This window comes from Meleagris gallopavo, chromosome 8 (genome assembly GCF_905368555.1).
Source record: "Meleagris gallopavo chromosome 8, MGAL_WU_HG_1.1, whole genome shotgun sequence".
Lineage (NCBI taxonomy): Eukaryota > Metazoa > Chordata > Aves > Galliformes > Phasianidae > Meleagris > Meleagris gallopavo.
In genome coordinates this window covers 22,350,001-22,357,252 of record NC_139411.1, presented here as the reverse complement: position 1 = coordinate 22,357,252, position 7,252 = coordinate 22,350,001, and positions in this window count along the sequence as shown.

Below are 7,252 nucleotides of genomic sequence, written 5' to 3'. Positions count from 1 at the left end.
TATTTATTCCACGGTGCATTTAGTAGTGAAATGGTGCCCAGAGGGCAGAGGCCAAAATGTGATCTAAAACAACGTGCTGAAATTTGGGAATAATATCTTCTGGATGATTTAGCAGCTGTGAAGCTTTTTTTCTCCCCTATTTATTTATTTATTTGCCCTGTTTACAGAAAAGCAAGCCATTCATGTGGGCACATCCAGGTGAGTCTGTAGGTGTGTGCCTGTCATCTTCACCTAACGCCTGTTAAGTGTCTCCTCTAGCCAAATTTGTCAACCTTGGAGCTCTACCTTCCTGTTTGTGAATAGTGGGGGCTTGCAGAGTGGTGCTGAGTTCTAGCAGGATGTGTGCCAAGTCCGGGGGATGCATGCTATGAGCACAGATGGGTTACCCAGACAAGCAGAGCCACACCTGCAGTGTTACCTGCATGAAACAGCATCCTGAGAGCACTCATGGCTTGTTGGTGTACAAAATAGAAGAGGGGGGGAAGCTGAGAAGAGTCAAAAGCTGCTTTATTTCCTTTTATAGGAAAGAGGGCAGGAGAACGTAAAGCGCTGGCATCGCAAAGAAGCGTTCAGGGCAGCAAACCAAGAAGATTGGGCTGCATGGCTGTGCTTTACTTGGCAGTTCTGCCTCCTTTCCAGAGCCCCCAGCCCTAGGAGACTTTTGCCATGTTAAAACTGCAGCTTTAACCCTATCTGGTTTTGTCTCACCAAGCCCTTCGTGTCTTTTCAGAGTTAGAGTAGCAGCTTCCAGTGGAAATATACTTTGTTCCTGTATAGCTTAAATCTCTTCTGGAGGAAGAAACCACACCAGCTCACACGTCCTTTATGCTTGCAGGAGCTGTGATGCACGTAGCTGCAGTCCCTGCCCCATCACAATGCTGCAGAGCTGCACTGTTACTCTATTTTCGTGTTTACAGAATCAGAAAACTACTCCAGCTCCTTTTAAATGCTCTCTCCTGCTGCTGCCCTGCTTCCCATCACACTGGGTGCCCTGGGCAGTCTCTATCCTTGTCCCCACCTGGGAAGGTCATATGGATACAAAATGGGGATTGCTGGAGAGTATGCGAGCAGCCCAGGTCCTTGTCCTTCCCTCTCTTGCCATTTTTGTGTTCACTCACCTGTTTCACAATTAATTACAAGCTCTGCCTCACTCTCTCCAAGGAGCAGTGTTGATTCATTCGGACATGTTCTCATCACCCACAGCTGTGGATGCCCTTTCCATGGAAGTGCTGAGCTCAGGATGGAGGTGAAAGTTCTGAGCCCAGATGGGGTGAACTGCCAGCCTGGGCCAGCCTCATGTGGGCACTGGCAGGGGATTGGGCATGGCGTGACACCTGCCCTCAGATATCCCCTAGAGATGGGCACTGGGCTCCCAGGTTGGTCCCAAGAACCCTCCAAAGTGTGCAGTGAAGGGATGGCACCTCTCTTTGCTCATCTGCTGGCTGGAGTGAGGGAATGCTCTGGGGCTTTATGAGGGAAGAAATGGCACCTGGGCTGCAGCAATGTGGGGTGACTTAAGCTATAGCCAGGAGAATACCCCTGTGCCTAAACCTACATGGTAGTTTGCAAGGAAGGGTTCCTAGGGCGGCGCTGCCAAAGTCTTCCATGAGTTTGGGGGATGAGGAGCAGCTGGTAACAGCCCAGGACTCCATGCCCCAGCAGCCCATGCATGGGGTTGTCCTGGCAGGGTGTTCCATCCTCATCCCTGTTCCTCTCCTGCCCTTGCTTTGCACCTTCCCTCCTCTGCTTCAGAACTGCGGGGCAGGGGCTCAGAGGCACCTCTTTGTTTTGCAGCCAGCAGCACGCTGGGATAAGGTAACTAATTTGGGGAATGACTCCGGCTATCAATTTCCTGAATGAGTTGGTGGGAAAGGCTTTGAAGGATAAGCCAGATCTCACACGCTCTCTGCCGTCTGCTTGGTCATGAATTACCCTTTTATTTTACTTCCTCCTTGTTCTCATTGCCACACCACTCAAACTAAAATTATTCGCCTACAACCGCAAACGCAGGGATATATCACCTGGAGTGCTGTAGGGCTGTCGCCATATATAATGCTCTGAGCTCAATATTTATAGAGCTACATACGGCACAAATCATATCCAGAAGGCCCGTCGAGCTGGAGAGCTAGGTATAAACTCCAGAAATATCGCAAGCCATCGCTCACAAGAGACTGCCCGGCAGAGCCGCTGGCCGTACATCACGCTGTAATGCCATCCGAGTCCGCGCTCGGTGCTGGAGCAGAGCAGAGGTCACTGCCAAGCTTTCCTTCCATAAATCCTGGGCGCTGGCTCTGAGCAAGGTTAGGGGCTGGGGAGCCCTGCTCCTGGTGCTGCTTCTTGCTGCTGTTGACACCGGGGTGTCCCGGCACTGAGGGTGTGTGCTTGTCTGAGGGGTCTTGGCCTTGCTCTCTGCTGTGGGATCTGGAGGGAAAGGCAGGAGAGGTGTGATGGCTCGCTCAGACCGACTCTGAAAGCTATAGGGAACAGATGGCTTATCTGAAATGGGGTTTTGCTAGGTTTTAGGGGGGGATCTGAGTCTCTTCTTCTCAACATTATGGGTCATGTTCTCCTTTATGCCTTTACATTGTGTAAGAATGTGAATTTTCTCTATTTTCTACAGGCTTCTGTGGTCAAGGGTACGCAGTAACCTGCCTGTCCACATGGCAAAGACATGCTTGTCTGTCCCAAGAAAGTCCAGGTCCACTGCCCACCTAGAAGTTCCTCCTTGGCGATGGAGCTCACCCATCACTGGGGCACAGTTCCCTCAGGGCAGACCCTGCTGCACCCTGGGTTCTTCTGCTTCCTTGGGCAATTCAAAGAGCAAACAAATCCCAGGTAATAAGAATGCCCCAGGTCCCCGCCAGCTGCAGGAGGGCTCTCTGGAGCAGGGGCACTGGTGTGGTAGAAATGAGCAATGGGGTTGTGCTGAAGCAATCGCAGCCTGACAGCTACTCCAGTTTCTAATTTGTGATGGACTCAAGCTAAGCGGTCTTTGACTCTCCCCTCTCCCCCAGCAGCATGGCAGGAAGGCTCTGACATTAAGCAAAATAAAATCCAACCCTTAGCATTAAGTAAAACTCCCAGCGTGATGGGTTTGTGGCTTGCAGCAACAGCACAGCAGGAGCGTGTTAAAGCCAGTCTCCAGCGAGTGGAAGAATGGAGCTTTGCAAAACCCTGACGCGGCAAAGCTCCTAAAATAACAATTGAATTAAACTTAATTCATTTTCACTTAATACCCTAATAGTGCCTTTAGCAAATGAGACTGTTATCATTTTGAGGAGGAAAATGGGGAGGCGCAGTCTGGATGCAACTCGCATCTCCTCTGTGTGAAAGAAAGAAAACGGTGCTGGAAATAAATAACCAGGGAAAGCATTGCAGACAATTCAGAGGTTTCCTTTTGGGAATAAACACTCCCAAACCTGAACATATTCATATTCCAGACCCAGGAGCGTGCAAAACTGGCTAATTTTTTTCAGACCCTTGGGCTTTGCAAGTTTGGGTCACACTCTGCACCCAAGGCTGGTTGGGACTTCCCTCCCCTCTCCTTGTCCTGAAGCCCTTCCCTTGGGAAAACTGCAGATCCCGTGCTGCCAGGCCCTGACTCAGCAGACAGGTGAGCACAAGCCTGTGCCATCCCATGCACGATGCCCTGGGCACCACCACATGCTGGATCTTCATTTCCAGCCGTGCCTCCTGTATGCTCGAGCCCACCCTCGTGATGCTGCAGGAGGATTTCACTAAGCTGATATCCCAGCCTGTGTGCTCCATGACGGCCATGCTGGCTCCGAACTACACTTCCCAGGAGGCCACAGAGCAAGAGCAGTGCTCTCTATGATGAGTGCAGGAGAAACGCTCCCTTTGGCTGCTCGTGCTCGGTGGTGAATGGGATGGCAGTGGAATGTCAGGGCTGGAAGCAGCACCGCTCTGCGAGCAGCTGCAGGCATTGCAGCAAAATGGGTTTCTCCTCTTAATGCAGCTCTCTGCTGTCACTGCAGCCTTCCTCCAGCAAATAGCTCGAGCTGGCTGTGCAAGGTTGGCCTCACCCTCTGCTTCTCTCACAGGCAGGCTCTGCTAATCCGCTCCTGACAGATGTTTTTGTCTCTCATTCATAGAAACCTTTCTCCCCTTGCTCTGCTAGGCGCAAGCAGCTACTTAGTTTAAAGAAAAAGGATAAGAAACTTTCAAAGCTCTCTGTTCATCCTCCCAGCTAGGGCTGCTTGCTTTTAGGGTTATACTACCAAATGCAATGGGAGGTTGCTGGGACAGCAAGCATTTTCCTCACTGTAGATGGGGAAGGAGATCAGGAGTAGGGGCTGCACTCCTCCATCTCTAGGGCTGATGTCAGCTGTTTGCCTTCTGGGTCTCCATTTAAGAAATGGATTCTTTGAGCACTGTTCCTTTGAAGGGAGATTCCTGACTTGGGTAGCAGTCAAGGCTCAAGAAAACGAGATGCTGAGTGACCCTTTGCCAGAGTGCAGCATGGGACCCTCATCCTGTAGGAGACTTGAATAGAGACCCCCGGTCCCATTGCAGTGACATGACCATGGGGATATCAGGGCCTTTTGGGGAGTGCTGCTGACCTCTCATGCCTGGCTTTGGGGATGCCATTGGCAGAGGCGTGAGACTGTGCCAAACCCTTTAAAAGAAGGTCACAGAAAGGTGAGGGGCAAATTCCCTTCGCTCTGGGCCATGGTTTCTGCATGGCATGAGGACTGAAGGCAAGATCTGTTTTGCAGCCTTGCTCATGGGCAGTGCAGCTGATTTCTCCTGCAGAGCAAAGAAAAAGAGAAAGAAGTGAGAGAAATAAAAGCTATTAGTATCAAGACATTAAGGGCTGTGGTTGAATCAGGTGAGGAACAAATGGGATTATTTGGGAAGAGCATTAGTGGATCATAAAACAATATGTTTTTAAGGAACAAGAAATAGCAGCTGATTACAGGCATTGTGATGCTGGCTTTGTACTGCTGCTTGTGCCGCTGAGCCGGGAATACCCCAGAAAGGGATATTTTACCAATACCCTCAGTTTTTTAGCTTTCTTAAATTACTTTCCCTAATAATAATAATAACAAACTTTCAGGAGGAAGCCCTTCCTGCTCCATGCCGCCGTGCGATGCAGGCAGGGAGCTGCAGGACCCGCAGCCTGCAGAGGTCCCCCTCGCCCAAGCTTTGCGAGCCGGGCAGGGCTGAGCGCGGAGCGGCGCGGGGCTGAGCGCAGGGAAGGGCCGAGCTGAGCCCGAAGCCCCCGCTCCCCCCGGTCCACTGCTTCGAACCGTACCGTCCGGATGCAGCCCTCGGGATGCTGTCCGGGAGGGTTGTTTTCCCTCGGGATGTGGGCTCGGACGGGAGGGATGCTGGTAAGGCAGGTAAATTAGCAGCCAAATTAATTAGTGCTGTGGCAACCTGGGAACTAGAGGAGAGTCCGTGTTTCGGGCAGAGGTATTCATGCCGTGGATTCCCACGAGTGATGGGAACCCCACCACCACCTCTGCCCAAATGCTTGGGTAGGGTCGGAGGAGTAGAGCATGCTCTGCACACTCCCAATTTCCTTTTTTAAGCTGAAAATTGTGCCGTGGGCACAGCGATGTACCCACCCACATGTCCACAGCTGTGAGTTCCAACAATGTTCCAGCTGTGAGCCAGCTCTTGAGCATGGCTGTGACTTCTGTGCTTGGGGACCAGGTAGCCTCATTCTTACACCACTTTTCTACCGAATACTTTGTCCTTGCTCTGAGGGAAGGGAGCAGAAAATAAATGGGAAAGGAGCACCATGGCCTGCTGCCAGGGCAAAGAGGGAAACCCCGTGAGAGGGCCCTCCTAGGGAGCTGGCATGGGCAGCTGTGCTCCCGGCCCTCTGCTCTGTCCTCTGAGCACAGAGTGAGCTCCTGCCCAGGGGGACGTTCTCTCCATAATAAATGGGATGAGGGGGAGCCGAGAGGCAGATCAGTATTGTAGAGAAAGGGCAGATGAGCAGAGATTTGTTTGGATAAGTTTGACACCCTGTCAAAATCCAGTCTGGGTGTAATAATCATGTTTTTATTGTTGTAATAATATCTATTTTTTTACTTACTTACTTAGGGGAAGGAGCACCCGTGCTACACATAGGGCCACGTTTGGGCCTCAGCAGTGCTCCATGCCATGAGCTCACCAGGGATCCCCTGTGTCTGCCTGGATCCCCATGGGCTCAAGGCGTAGAGGATGGGCAGGGGGGAGGATGATGGTAAATCGGGCACCACCTCTTCAGAGCCCTTGTAATCCTACAGGAGCTGCAGAACAGCAGCCTGGGGATATCCCCCTCCCCACCTACAGCCATGGGCTCGGACGTGAACTTCAGCCACCCCCCCAGCTCTGCTTGGCTGCAGTGAGGGGGGGAGTGCTGCCATATTCAGGAGATGGGAGACGGGTTCGGAAGGAGGGAGAAAGGCTTTTGCCAGAGGAAATCGATACCCCGTGAAAAGTAATTATTGAAGCATAAATTTATCATAAGGGTGATCACCAATAAAACATCTCTTGGCGACATTTTAATTTAAAATCAAATTCGAAAAGGGCCCCCTACCCTTAAAAAAAAAAATAAAAAAATCCTTAACAAGCAGAAAAATAACTGCAGCCCTTGGAACACTTCATTATACGTTCAAAGAGAGCTCCATCATCTTCGCACCGACGCCGGGCTCTGCTCTTCTGATGGATCCAATGCAGCTGATTTATGGAAATGACTTGCAAATCCATAAATGTAGTTTGCAGTGACAGCCGTGCATATCACGAGTAATTCCTTTAAAGTATGCAAAGAAAAATGATTCATATCTGGTTGGACCTCGGCTTTTCCAAGGGTCGCCACTCTCGAGTCTTGATGCGTTTGCCTGTATTGCTTTCTCACGTTGATTTTTTTTTTTTAACTCGGTGATGGATGAGGCGGAGATCTTAGAGCTGAAAGCCGGGACCCCGAGGCGGCCGGCGAGCAAAGGGTTAACGCCGTGGGCAGGTGGCCGCGTCCCCGTTCCCCCCCGGGGACACGCGTGGATGGGACGCGACGCGCACCGCCGCTCTCGTTCCCCCCCATCCCGCTTTTCTCCTCACCCCCCTCCCCGTAGGTTTCAGCCCCGGGACCCGAAAGCTTAATTGTGATAATTAATTAGCCCTCCGCGCGCGATTGCCGGGAGACTGCGGGGCGGGACCGGGGGGGACAGGGAAGGGCTCCGGAGACACAGAGCGCCCGTGCCTCAGTTTCCCCATCTGCAGTGAGTGCGCAGCGCCCGGG